Genomic DNA, 14,041 nt, shown 5'->3' on the forward strand with positions numbered 1-14,041 from the left:
CGGCCGGAAGGCTCCGTTGGTGAGAGTGCAAGCTCTCACCAACAAGGTTGTATGTTCAATTCCCACATGGGATAGTGGGCTGCACCCCCTGCAATTAAGATTGAAAATGGCGACTGGTCTTGGAGCTGAGCTGCGCCCTCCACAACTAGATTGAAGGACAATGACTTGGAGCTAATGGGCCCTGGAGAAGCACGCTGTTCTCCAATATTCCCCAATAAAATTAAAAACTAAAAACAAACGAACAAAAAAAATCTTGGAAATTCTACTGTAATACCAAATACCAGAAAACTAATAATAATAACTTATATTCTGACGGTGCTTTTTACTTAAGTGAGCCCTTTCAAGTTCATCTCATTTTTTATGCATTCATTAATATGTTCATTAAACAACTACTCAGTGTCTACATCATGCCTCCAGGTATACGCAAAGACCACAGAGGCAAAGACCCAAGCCCTGGCCACAGGAGGTTGACATTCTAAGTGGTCCTGGATTGCCCCACTGGCCCGCCCGCTGGACACATGCTTAGGGTACGACCCATGATTTTAAATAATTTTAAATCAGAGAAAATAATGAGAGGGAAGCAAAAAGAAGCTATTGTGGCTTCATTACACAAGTAAATGTTGTTGTTTTTAAAATCATGATTTTATATTATGACTGAGAACTACATGAATTTATTTTTCATTACTTGTAGGACCCTAAACTGGTCAGTGCTGAGGGCCTCTAAAGGTTTTAATCTGGCACAAACAGTAAGTACAGTTTACAATCCTAAATGCCGACAAGGGTCAGGTAGGCAACTCAAAGTAGCGAAGATGGGAGAACTATTGAGAAAGCAGGACAATCAAGACTAGGTGAGGGATTTATTGGGCGGGGGTGAGAGAGAGGAAGGAGTGGAGGGTGACACCCAGACTTCTGACTTGGGCAATGGTGGTGTCATTCCCTGAGAGAAGAGGATACCAGATGAGGCTCGAGTTGGGGGTATGCACAGTGAGCTGCTGCGTTTTAGATGTTCTGAGATGTCTGTGGGACCCTAGGGTGGGCAGGTCTGGGACCCCAGCCGGACGGAGCAGCACAGAGGAAGAGCATGCTGGGCAGAAGGTGGGAGGGGTGACATCCATGGCTGTGAAGAGCCCTGAGGAAGGGCCAGGGAGGCGGGAAGACACCCAGGAAAGGACCCTGGCAAGGAAGTGAGGCAGGAGAGTTTGGGGGGAGGGGTCAATTGCAGAGGCAAGTCAGACAGGGACTAAAAAGATTTGGCAGCACAGAGGTCACTGGGGACGATTTAAGGAGGAGGAGTGACTGCATAGGGAGGTGGCTGCATAACTCTTGAGAAATTTGCTTGTGAAGGAGAGAGAAAGCTGCTGGAGAAGTAGCGATGAGGAAGGTGTACTTTCCCCCTCCTTCCCTTCCTTCTTTCCTTATTAGAGAGACCTAAGGATGTTTAAATGCTAAGAACAATCACAGTGAAGGAGAGTTTGTGAATGGGATATATGCTATGGGGTACACATGAATGCTTTGGCTGTCCTGAGGCCGTAGAGGGGAGCACAATGAGCCACAGTCCCGAAGGCCAGCAGAACATGTGTGTCATTAAATCCTCTTTACAGAGAGGAGACCCTGACATCAGGAGTTAAGATCACACAAATATCAAAGCTTTCTAGCCCAGACCTAGAATGCAGGTCTCCCAGTTCTTGGTTCTGGTCACTCTTCCAGACCAGTAGTTCTCAACGGGGCCACCCCCTGGGGTAGGAGGCTCTCTATCAGCACCACGGGGGGTAGGGAGTACCACAGGTACTACCAGACATCCTACAATTTCCACAACAGCCCACAAAAGAACTCTCCCATGTGACTTTAGAATGGTCCACCGAACATTCAGAGATGAAAAGTCCATTTGTAATTATCTGCATCTAGAAATAATCACAGAAGATTTTTGTATGGTTTTAACATATACTGAATTATCCAAGAATGCCACTGGAGTACAAATCAAGGGATACTATATTTATGTTCTTTGGAACTTTACCAAGAGTGGTTCACCATTTTGGAAAATCCCATCAACTTCAGCAGCACCTCTCTTGGTGTTTGAGTCACTCACACCACACACCTGTATCTTGTGGGTATTTGTGGCTGTTACATTCTCAGGAATTCTATGTATAAGTTCAAGCATCAGACCCCTTCCTTCTGTCTTCTGTGTAGTCATGCCCAAGCAAATACTGCTTAGAAAATGTGATATTGTATTATAACTAACTTGTTCCTTGTTTCTCTTTTCTATTACAGTTAAGGCATTTTACTGATATTTTTAAACTTATATAAATAGGTTGGTCATATTATCTATAAATTCTATTCAGGGTAATTAGGAGGGATTACAAATATTTGCTAAATAAAAAGGGGGCACCATTCTATATCGTGTGCCCCTAGAAGCAAGAGAAACTGTAGTGCTAAGGGGAAAGCAGGGGTGAGCAGAATCGGGGTGGCTTCAAATGATCAATCCCACACAATAAATTCAATGGTCTTTTACAGATATCTACATGAAGCTTGTGAGTGAGGGGTATATGGACAATGTGGTAAACCTATAGGGCTTAAGAAAACTATTCAATTGGGCACCTTTGGGAAATTTCATTTCTAAGATGAATTTAAATTATACCTTATCTTAGCATTTTCCAGCATAATGACAATAAGTAGGAGACCACAAGTCATCTGGAAGGGCCAGGGAAATAATAAATGGGTCAACATCCAGAGGCAAAGATATGTAGACGTCAAAGACACGGGAGCCAGGCTTGGTCGGAGAATATTATCTTAATGGATGAGAAGATGAGTAAACAGTTTGTAAGAGGATGCTTAAGGATATGTATGTATTTATGGAAAACGCTATAGTGCAAGGAATTGTGGACAGCAATAGGTAGAGAGAAATGATCTCAGAGGACCTCCAGTAGGTTAAATAGGCCGGCCAGAAATACTCAGGGCTCAGACTCTGAGAGGGGCTGGTTATTTAATGGTGGGGGAAAGGAGGCCTAAATTCCCACGGGAGTGCTCATGACTGCCAAACAAGGACAAAGAGAAAAGAAAAAAAAACAAGATGTAGCTTTCAATCAAGAGGGGGTAGTGAACGTGTCCTCCCCAACCTGAGCACCCTGAAGCCTGGGGAGAAAGGAAGGGAGCAGCCCGCTGGCTTGGAATGTTAATGGGAAGTCCAGGAACAGGGCTCTCTGAGCCTGCCTCTTCCACGAACACTCTATCACCTCTTCTCTCAGTTTCCTCACCAAAAAAATGAACGGGACACGTTAGATTCCATCATTGTACATTTTTCTACAATTTTCATGTTTTTCTAGGAGGCTTTGTAAATTTTTTTGAAATGTTTAAACATCAGGTCAAAGCAGCTATAGGAGTTAACAGACGGACTCCCAAACGAGTGGCTGTATCCCTTCCCAGAAAGTAGTAAAGGAATGAGGCTCACTTGGCTTCCAAAGAAACACCTACAAGTAGGAAGCACATCCAGGAACCTGATTACAAGTCTCTCTGGGTCTGAGGGTCTGAGGCAGCACCCCTCCCCACATCAAATGCATGAACATTTCTGTGGCTACATCTCTGAATATCCACACTCTGCAGAGCAGATAGACAACCAGTGGCCAAGTCAGGTTTTGCTATCACATGAGTTAAATAAAAGCTTTCAGTTTTAGAATGTTTCAGATTTTGACATGGTGAGTCTTAATAGTATTACATAGCTTTCTCATTGAAAAAAAAGCAGCAAATTGGACCCCAAATGTTTGTTATAAACTTATGCAGAAAAGAGAATCGCAAAATCTTCACCGGTGATCTCCCAGCAGAAGGCGATTTCTAAAAGCCAATCAAGCCCAGAGCAGACACAGCAGGAACGACACAGCATTTCCCACCAGCCAACCAAGTAATAATATTAGGTTGGTACAAAAGTAATTGTGGTTTTTGTAATTATTTTTAATCTTTGAAACCACAATTACTTTTGCACCAACCTAATATTAAACACCGTCTGTGTATAAAGCCTTGTGCAGAGTCCTAGGGAGGTACTAAGACATACAAGACACAATTCCAGCCCTCAAGAACTTAAAAGTCAATGGGGGCAAGAAGGTAAACATAAATCATAGAATGTTGAAAACGGAAGGGTTTTCAGTTTTCAGAAGCTAATCCATACCATACTTTAGAAATGATGGAAACAAGGTTCAGAGAAGTCCAAGGCCTTGTATAAGTTAGTAACAGGCAGGCGGTTAACGGCAGGCAGAGATCACCATCTGGGTTTGCTAACTGTTCTGCAATGCTCCTTGCATAAAAGCACATAATCATTGCCAATTTAGTGATGAAATTACAAAAGGAGTAAAAGATCCCAGCTGAAGTGGTTTGGGTCAAATACATCTTTGCAACAAAGATGAACGCTGACTTTTAAAAGGACTTTGGCTTGGGGAGCCAGCAAAGCAGATAAGGGCCCTCCAGGCAGGGAAATAAATGAGGTACGGGATGGGCGTGTTGATGGCAGGTTAGCCAGCCATGTGGATTAGGCTCTGGTTAGGATACAGGAGGAGTCGTTGGAAAAGCAGCTAAAAGCGATGTGTGGAGAGCTTGAATGCCAGAGTGAAGACTCAACAATTATGTCCTGAGGCAGCATTTCCCAATCTTCTGCCTTCTGACTGCATGGCTTGTGGTGGCTGCCCATTACCCTTGTGAGAAGAGACAGAGCCTAGTGGTTTAAAAGTGTACACCATAGGGTCAGATCTTCCCACTTGAATACAGCTCAGATGCCAACTGTGTACCTTGAACAAGCTGCTTAACCTCTCTTTTAGACTCAGTTTACTCATTTGCAAAATAGAGATAATACAAGTACCTCCCTCATGAGGGTTAAATGAAAGAGCATGCTTACTGCACTGAAAACGGTACCTGGTATTATAAGTACTCAATATGTGTTAGATGTTGTTAACCTTTTTATTGAAGTTAAATTTTTAGTTAGATACAGAGGGTGCCAAAAATATGTATACACATTTTATGAAAGGAAAACTGTATTAAAATTGTAATACTCAGTGGACAGGTGTCTCAGTTGGTTAGAGTGCGAGCTCTGGGCAATGGGGTTGCCGGTTCGATTCCCACATGGGCCAGCAAGCTGCGTCCTCTGCAACTAGCATGAAGACAAGGAGCTGCCGCTGAGCTCCTGGGGGGCCAGATGGCTCAGTTGGGTAGAGTGCATATAACTAAGATTGAACAACAGCAACTGTACTTGGAGCTGAGCTGCGCCCTCCACAACTAAGACTGAAAGGACAACAACTTTACTTGGAGCTGATAGGTCCTGGGGGGAAAAAGTTGTAATGCTCAATATATACCAACAACGAAAGATGCATACAAGTCACGTTTGACTTCTACAGTGACAAGAGGTGCTCAAAGTAGTTACCATCAGTGTCCAGACTCTTCTGATTACAGCAAACTACTACTTGGGCAACGTAGACATAAGTGTCCACTTGTATACATTTCTTTTGGCAGCCCCCATATGTACCATAGCCTTATCCTAAGTAATAATATCCATGGAAATCATGGGCTTCTTGTGACAGTCATGGTTTTAATGATACACATATAACCAGAGATTAAATCAAAAGTCTTAACTAAGGCACCAAGTACAACAGTGCTGATGTTCCCCAGCAGTGTGAGAGGCTTCAACAGAACCACTCTGGAAACTTGATTTCTGACCCTGCACATGGGAGGACAGCATGGACTGGCATCTGACCCCCACCCAAGACGTCCATGGTGTGAGACACAGGCTGCCCGTCTGCTATCCGAGCCACAGGAGATGGCTGAGCTGTGGGGGCAGAAGGGCGTCAGCAAGCACTGCCAAGTTCACTGCACCAAAAAATATGGGACTGTTTCCTTGGGCTAATATGGCCACATGCAGGAGAGTGTTGGTATTAATATAAGGTCAGAGCACATCTTGTCCAAGAGAGCCCCTTGGTCAGACTGAAGGACCTTAGCCAAAACTGGCTGAAGGTGAATCACTGGATTTTAGGGGCTGAGGAAAGAATTATAATCTAGAATAGAGGATAATTTGCTCTCTTCAGGACAACTAGAAGTGAACAATCCCAGCAACTGAGGGCAGAGCAGGGGAGTCTCTGAGAAACCATAAACATGACCACAAGAGAAAGAATCAGCATTAAATACCCGCCAGGCCCAAGAAACTGGAAAACAACAGTGCTGGCCAAGTGAGCATTTTCCTGTCCTTCCCAGCCCAGTTACAAAGGACTAGACATATTAAATATTTACTTGTGACTTAAATTGACCACAGGAACTGCTACTACCTAAGAATGACCCGAGAAGGTATGGAGCCTAAGTTTTCATCCTAGGGCAAGGAAAGAGCTAATCCCACCTAATAAACATTAAGGGACAGTGGGAGACAAAATTAAGTCGCTTTATGAGCACATCCCAATGAGTCATGTTTCTTTACACTCATTAGAAACATGGCTATTAAAATGGAATGTTTGTCCCTATACCAACTAAAATCATCTCTCATATTCCCATTGGTATGATAACTACCATCAGAAATAACTAGTATAGGGCAATAAGGAACTAAGGGAAAAAAGCAAGGCAGGCAGGGACAGAAAAAATTGGTTGTGAGGGTGGTCACTGAGAACTCATTTGCTCCTCAACTTTGAATATGATAAAATGAAAATAGGAGATTGTATCAATGGATAGCCGAGGGTCCTTGGATAAATGGCTTTGTTCAAAGGGAAATCCAGATGACCCACTTCCATGAACTGAGAAGCTGTGACTCCCTGAGTTCCTAAGCTGAGCGTAGGGTATGATCTCGCTTTCCAGGCAGAGCAAGAGCAGCAAAGAGGAGGCTTGCTCTCAGTCACTGAGTCACGTGGAAAGCATCAGCCAACATTCTCAAGTGCTGGAGCCCTGGGGGGATCCTGGGCTGAACCAGGCCCCGGAATCTGCCAAATACAAGTGCAGAATATAAAACACCAATGTACAACTTCTCTGCTGCCTTCGCTTGGGGACAACTGGGGACAGCTGAGGGGAGTATGAAGCTTAAGTTTTAAGACAAGATATAACGGGTGCTCCCCATGGTTTAGGATATGAAGAGTACAGACCTCTCAGCTGCCCCCTTTGAACAGTCAAAGGTAGGATGACCCGACCCAGGGCCCCTCACAAGAAGGGATTTACTCCCGCTCTGGCTTTATCCCTTAGCTTCCAATTTGGCTTCTTTCTTCTGGGGTTTCTCTTTCAGTCTCTGCTCTCCCAGCTCTGACTTCCTACAGTTCCAGACCAGCTGAGTTATGCCCGAGAAGGGACCAAATTAAACAGATTTTGTTGGATCATCCAGCATTATCACTGGAAGAGATATTAGAGAATCTCTTCCAACATTCTTATTTTACAGATAAGGAAACTAAAGGCCCAAAGACTCATGTGACATGCCCAGAGTCACTGAGCTGAGACAAGAATCCAAGTCACCTGACCCCAGCACAATGCTCCATTATATGCCATCGTGCTAACTCCTAAAGTGTGTCAGCTCCTTTTTCCAAGCCACCATCTCAACCTTCATTCTTCTTCCACAGACACCTCAAAATGGTAGAAGAGCTTCATCAGGTTTAACTTGCCTGGAACAAACAAGGTTGGAAGAGATGAGAATCGTCTCAACGAACTAGCTGGTCACCTTTGAAAGGAGTAATCAATGGCCACAAATACTTTCACAGAAGAACGGGAGAGTATAATAATTGCTCTACTTTGTAGAGTGTACCTAGGACCCAGAGTCATGATCAGGTCTCCACAGATGGGCTGTAATTATGGGCAGGGGAAGGCCCCGAACCTAGGTTGGAAGATGAGGACTGGAGTCAAGAATCTGAAAAGATAAGCTACTATGACTAGTGGCAATAGGGTAACAGAAAGAAAAAAAATGCTGCCCAGACAGCCTGTTAAGCATGAGAAAAAAAACTGGCATCAAAAGGAAATGGGGTTTATGAGATACATCTTATGCCAAGCAGAAAGTCTGTTCTCCTTACAGTAACTCCCAGGCCATCTGGTCTACTTCCCCAATGCAGGGTACCGACCTTTTTCTTCTTCCCAAACATTCACTGGAATGTTTTTCAAATAAGAATCTGGACTTCCACCTCCTTTTTCACTAGCTGTATTTAATCCAGAGCAGCTCTCCGTCTCGTAGCTTAACTAATACTACCGCCACTTTTACCATCTCGCCAACATTTGCTCCATCATGTAATACATAGAACACAATAGAATCAGACAGATCTCAGTTCAAATCGCAACTTGGACACCTGCTAGCTGTGTGACATGTGCAATCACTTTATCTTTCAGAGCCTCACTTTTTCCAGCTGTAAAATGGGGATAATTAATAGTAGCTACCTCATTGCTGTGAGAGAAGGAGAATATATGTGAAGTGTCTAGACCAATGCCTGGCATACAGTAAGTATTCAATAAATGATGGTTGTCATTGTTATTATTGCTATGATCACTGAAGACTGCTGAAGCTCCATTTGCGGAATTAAGGCTCAGAGAGCCGAAATGGGTTGTCCAAGGTCACACAGCAAGTCAGGAAGTGATCCCAGATTTCTTGATTCCAGAAGCTTTTGCCAATCATCAGTTCCTATGCAAATGACATCATTGCCCAATGACCTAGAAATCTAGGTATCTGATCATAGCCAAGTACCACTGCTGATGATTTAATAAGCAATCACCATGTGCTAGAAACTCTGCAGGCTACATGTAAGCTTTAAGGCATCTCCAGATCAGTATAGGACAGTAATCTCCCTTTTTATGGCTGGCAAAAATCCAATTACAAAACAAAAATGTGGAGTTGCTGCTTGTGTCGTCCAGTGATGATTAATATTTCTGGTCCATATTTAAGAAGGTAGATGAAAGTAATACGAATGCCCTGGATGCCTTATTCCTAGCTTTGGAAAGGCGTTTTTGTTTAGGAATGAGAGGGAGGGAGGGTCCTAGAGGATAGGGACTAAAATGGGGTCTGGCCAAGGATAGCTATGAAAAAGAAGACCAGGGCTAGCTAAAAAATAGGTCCTTATCATTGCTCCAAAGAATGGCAGTTATTGTCTACAAGGTGGGCTTCCTGTTGCACCAGGGCCTGTCCCTCCACTGACGGTACAAGCAACAAAACCATGGAGCCCCAGGAAGCACATTTTATCTCGAAGCATGAATCATCGCTCAGAAGCCCAGCAAAGAATCCTCTCTTTGTGGCCCTTCAATCTCCTTCTTGGCTGGCATCCCTAGCTCCTCGGGGCTAGTGTCAAGGCCTTACGAAAACTCAGGGTGAGTGACCTTTCTGATGAAAACAGACCATTTCAGAAACTCATGTGATGGGGTGCCTCCTAAAAACTGAAAGGAAACAATGTATGAATGAACCAGTTAGAAGGCATTCATCATTCAAGTGTAACTGCAGAAGCAGTCAGAAATGGCTAACCCAGTACATTCTGAATGCAGGGCTTCTGGAGTGAAGGGAATGGCAGAAAGTGCACTCTGATTAGGCCCTCTTATCTATTAGATTTCCCTACATTAAGTTAGGATTTGACAATGCAAGTCTTATTTTTTTAAACTGATGGTCTTCTAGAGGATGAAGTCTGCCCATGTAGACTGTGTGCCCTAATTTCAAGGACGCTGTCCTTTCTACAATACCCGCCACACTGGGAGCCATCGGCCCTGAAAGGGTATCAGGCTCCCTGTTGGGGAACCAGCACAGTGAAGGATAATGGAGAGCTGGATGTTCAGAAACAAGAATTGGCAATGACTTTGGTTCCTCCTCACATGGCCACACTGGATGGTAACCGACCCCAAAGCAACAACATCAGTAGAGGGTGGAACCATCCTTCAGAGGAGCTAAGGACCAAAATCATTCTGTGACCTTTACCCCACTAAATTTATACAGAGGGGAACTAAGGTTAAAATGAACTCTGAGGACAGCCTTAGGGCAGAGGAGAGCGGGAGTCCACACCTGCAGGATGGATGTAAGCAAAAGGAAGGGAGCAGGCCATGCTTTTTATCTGGGAATGTGACAGATTACATACGCAGCCTCAGGTTCTATCTATGGATGTGAGTTGCAGGGGTTGAAAACCACTTCCTTTTCCTTGAATCACATCAGCATGGAGCATTCCACAGCTCAAAGTCTGAGGCAAATGTACATCTGAAACCAAGCACTTGGGTGCCTAAATTCTAACAGCACATCTTTACCTCATAATGAAAAAGTATAACCCCTAGGTCTCCTGTGTCTAAACACTCTTAAATCCCAGAAAAGGAAAATTTCCCCAGACATTCACACCCACCACAGCCAGTGTGCTAACTCTCAATGTGACTCAGTTTCCCTCAAGGGAACTCATAACCAAACGTGCCACCTCTTTGTCTTTCCCCAGAAATCAGCTTACACTTTAGTTTTCAAATACAAAGCCTCTGGTTTCTGAGAGGTAGTGGGGGAGTCAACAGAAGACCTGACCAGAAAAGCTAAATGTCTTCCTACTCAGAACATCAGAATCCCTTCCAACATTCCCTCCTTAGCCAGGTGTTGCCACAAAGGGAGCTGAGAGTTTGCCAAGTCAGAAATTATCCACACCTTAAAAGGAATGTTCCTGCAATGAAAAAATAAAACCCAAACTACCTTGTCTGTAAATTGGGGGTGAGGGGAGGAGGGAGGAGGAGAGGAAAGGGATACAAATTTGAAAACAGCCAGGCTATGTGAGGGTTAGATTTCCCTTTGCTCAAGGACAGCCAGATCTGATATGGCTTCTGATAAGACCAAGCAGCTTCACTTTACTACCCTCACCCAGGTCTCAATTTATAACATCAGTGTCCCCAACATCATCAGAGACCCTTCTCAGAGCTTGCAGGGTGACCATCACTAACATCCAGACTGGACACCGTCTACCAGGAAAATCTTACTGGGAAGGAGCTCTAAGACATCAGGAGAGCAGAAGCAGAAAGACACTTGCTGCCCAGGTGCTGCAGCAAGGGCCTTTCTGATTAAAACACATACTTTTAAAACCAACACTGAGTTTTCCCAGTCACACAAGCTGTAATTTAGCCCTTTCCCCAAAAACGACACCTTTCCCTTTAGAAACAATACGTAAATCTGATATAAGAGAAACAAACACAGTGTAAGACTTCCTAACTCATTTAATATTTTTTATTCAAGGACCTGAGGCTCTTAAAATCACCTTACAAATGTAAAAAGTCATGCCTCATCACTTTCAAAGAGGGAATCAAATGGAGTATTATTTTCCCATCTTCCAGTCAGCACATTTGAGGAACAATCCATGGAAAATCCCCTTGTCACACCATTGGGGGTGGAGAGGTGAGATGTCAGTATCATTATGCTCAGCCCTGAATGAATAGCTTGGGATAAACCCAGTAGGGGCTGAGCAATAACCATTCATCTCTGCCCATTTAGAAGCAGGGCTGGTGATGCTCTCTGGTCAAGCACCTGCATCTGACTTCAACCACAAGTTCCAGGACCACAGCTCTGCAACTCAGGTGTTTCTTTTTCTCCTGTTACCCCTTAGTAGTCCTGGAACCTCCCTCACTTCTGTACCTTTCAGTGGTCAAAGTCAACACTAAGTCAGCTTGCCATGTTCCTCCACGAACTAGATATATAAGTTGGTCCAGCCACTGTCTCCCCAGTTACCCAACTCTGTCCCCAAATACAAAGCGTTAGGGAGGAGGGCCAAGCCTCATCTCCGCCCACCCCTCCATGCTTCTACAGCAAGGTGTCCTGCAGACCCACCCCTGGCCCAACCACTGTATCATTAGCTCATTCACAGGAACAGGCAGGAGAGTCACCCAGCAGTCCAGCTACTCCACTCCCACCCCCGCCCCAGTACCTTCTGTCTCCACAGGCAAGCAGACGTAGCTCTGCCTTGCAAAAACCCAACTCTTAAAAGGGCTGTCCTTTCTAAGAGAAAGAAAGGCAATGGGCAGTCCTACCACAGGATGGAAGCTGGTGGTCACATACAAATGGCTTAGATCTGGAGGTACCTCATTCCTGGAGACACAAGGTGCTGGGACCTGGGACCTAGCCCATTTGTTTTCTAAAGAGAAAGACACTGTACTACCCTCAGGGCAGGCCATTCAGCCCTCCGCCTGACCCTTCTTCCTGGTTATAGCAAAGAGAAAACCCAGGCCTTCTGATGACCGGAGTCTGAAGGCCAGAGTAACAGCTAATTTGTTACTATGTGCTGAGAACACATGAAAATTGAGGAGCAGAGCCCCTAAGGTTACACTTGTCCAGCTCCTCTAGGCCCTGCTCTTTTCCTCCTGGGAGGGCATGAAGCGGCATCTGAACAACTTGCCACCTAGGCTCTGCAACCAAACATCACCCCAAGAAAACTGTAGAGAAAGAGGGAGACAGTCCTGAGAAGGAAGAGAAGGGGTCAGTTTCTGACTGGGCATAGAAAGAGGGAAAGGAAGACACCTGGAAAACAGGCCAGTGTCTCCTTGCCCTTGCCGGTGAACAGGGATATAATGGCCCCCATCCCAGGCCTGCCTCTCCCACTGAGGACAGGACATCAGAGAGGGCAGATGGAGAGGGGGGAGCCAGGGGGCTGGGCCGGCCCCCAGGGTATGCCATCACCTAGTCCACCATCACCTAGTTTTTCCATGCACCCAGGAAAGAAAGACAGCAGGGTCATCTTTGCACGGTTCCTTCCCCTTCTGGAAAGTCCTCAGCCTCAAACTCAGGAGGGTCTGTGGTTCCCACTCCCAAGCCCTGGCTCCCTAGTTTCCACCCAGACTGGCGCCCCGCTTCACCCTCCCGAGGCGCCTAAGGGTTGCTCTCTGCTAGGAGGAAGGGAGTTGTCAACCTTCTGCTGCCGGAGACCCAGGTTGGTCCCTTCCCCTCGCTTCTCCCCGATACCCCTTTGTTTCAGGCGGGGAAAGTTGCCAACGAGCACCCCTTCCCCAACACGCCCCCCTGTGCGCCCATCCCCCTCGGGGAATCCAAGCGCGGGCACACCATCTAATCAGCGGCTAGCTCTGCAGCCGGGGCAGCCGCTTCGAAACCGAAAGCAAAGAGGAAGCGGGAAGGGGCAGGGGCCCCATCCCGGTCGCCGGGTGGTCCCCATCACCACCATCGCCCGCGACCCCCGCACTCGGCGCTGCCCGCCCCGCGGAGCCGCCTCTCCGGGCGGCGGAAAGGCCTCTCTGCGGGCATGGGGGCACCTACCAGTGCGGGGTCGCGGCCGCCGGCAGCGGCAGGGCAGGGCCGGCCGCCTGCCGGGCGCAGGTGCGGCCAGGAGCGCCGTCAACCGGGCTCGCTCCCGCTGCTCCTCCCGCGCCGGGACTCCGGGCGCTCTCCTGCGCCGCCTGCTCCCCGCCCCCACGCCCGGCGCTCAGCTCCCCCCTCCCGGAGTTGCCGGCCGGGCCTCCCCCACACCGCCGGGCCTCCCCTGCCGCTTCTAGTACAGCATTGTGAGTCGGCGCCCGCCACGGTGGCGCGGGGGCCAGGGGACTGCAGCCGCCGCTGCCCGGGCCGGACAGAGTCCCCGGCGGCGGCGGCGGCGGCGGCGGCACTCACCCATAGTACGGATGCGGTGCAAACTGCACATGCTCGCGTCTGACAGGCGCCCTGCCTCCCGCCCTGCTTAACTCCTTGCTTGCCCTCTCGCTCGCCGCGTGCGCTACCCCGCTGACCCCCAAGCCTCCCACAGCCGGGAGTCTGCCCTGCCCCGGGCGCCGGGAAGCGCGCCCTCTGCCTGAGCCGCTGCGCAGGTGGCTGCAGTGCAGAGCTCCTAGGCCCTCCCGACCCCTGCCAAACTACCTGCATTTGAGGTGTCTGCAGGAGCCGGGAGGAGAGGGCTAGCCGGGTCCCCTCACCCCCGCGCTTGTAGGAGTTGTGGGGACTGCGTGTACAGCATCCACTGTGGGTATCCTGCAGGTTCCGGCTAACCGAGGGCCATGGGCCACATAGCGTTGCAGACCAACTGTGTGCCAGCATGGTGTTCTGTGCGGTCTATCCATGGAAACTGCCCTGCAAGATTGTTTTCAGTAGCCTCATTTTCAAGGTGGAGAAACTGAGGCCTATGGAAGTTAA

The 14,041-nt window shown here is 47.2% G+C and overlaps 1 protein-coding gene across 4 annotated transcripts in view; it reads right to left on the reverse strand.

The window, feature by feature from the left end:
• Positions 1–13,654, reverse strand: part of TMEM229B (transmembrane protein 229B) — a 44,127-nt gene extending 30,473 nt beyond the window's left edge. For 2 of the 4 annotated variants that reach the window (XM_081049848.1, XM_081049850.1), the window contains exon 1: positions 13,175–13,280. The gene's annotated coding sequence lies outside the window, so the exon portion shown is untranslated. Of the gene's footprint in view, positions 1–13,174; positions 13,281–13,525 lie in introns of those variants that run through there. The other 2 variants (XM_081049849.1, XM_081049853.1) reach the window with 2 other exon arrangements.
• Positions 13,655–14,041: the final 387 nt, after the last annotated feature.

This window comes from Rhinolophus hipposideros, assembly GCF_964194185.1.
Source record: "Rhinolophus hipposideros genome assembly, chromosome: 5".
In the NCBI taxonomy this organism is placed as follows: Eukaryota; Metazoa; Chordata; class Mammalia; order Chiroptera; family Rhinolophidae; genus Rhinolophus; species Rhinolophus hipposideros.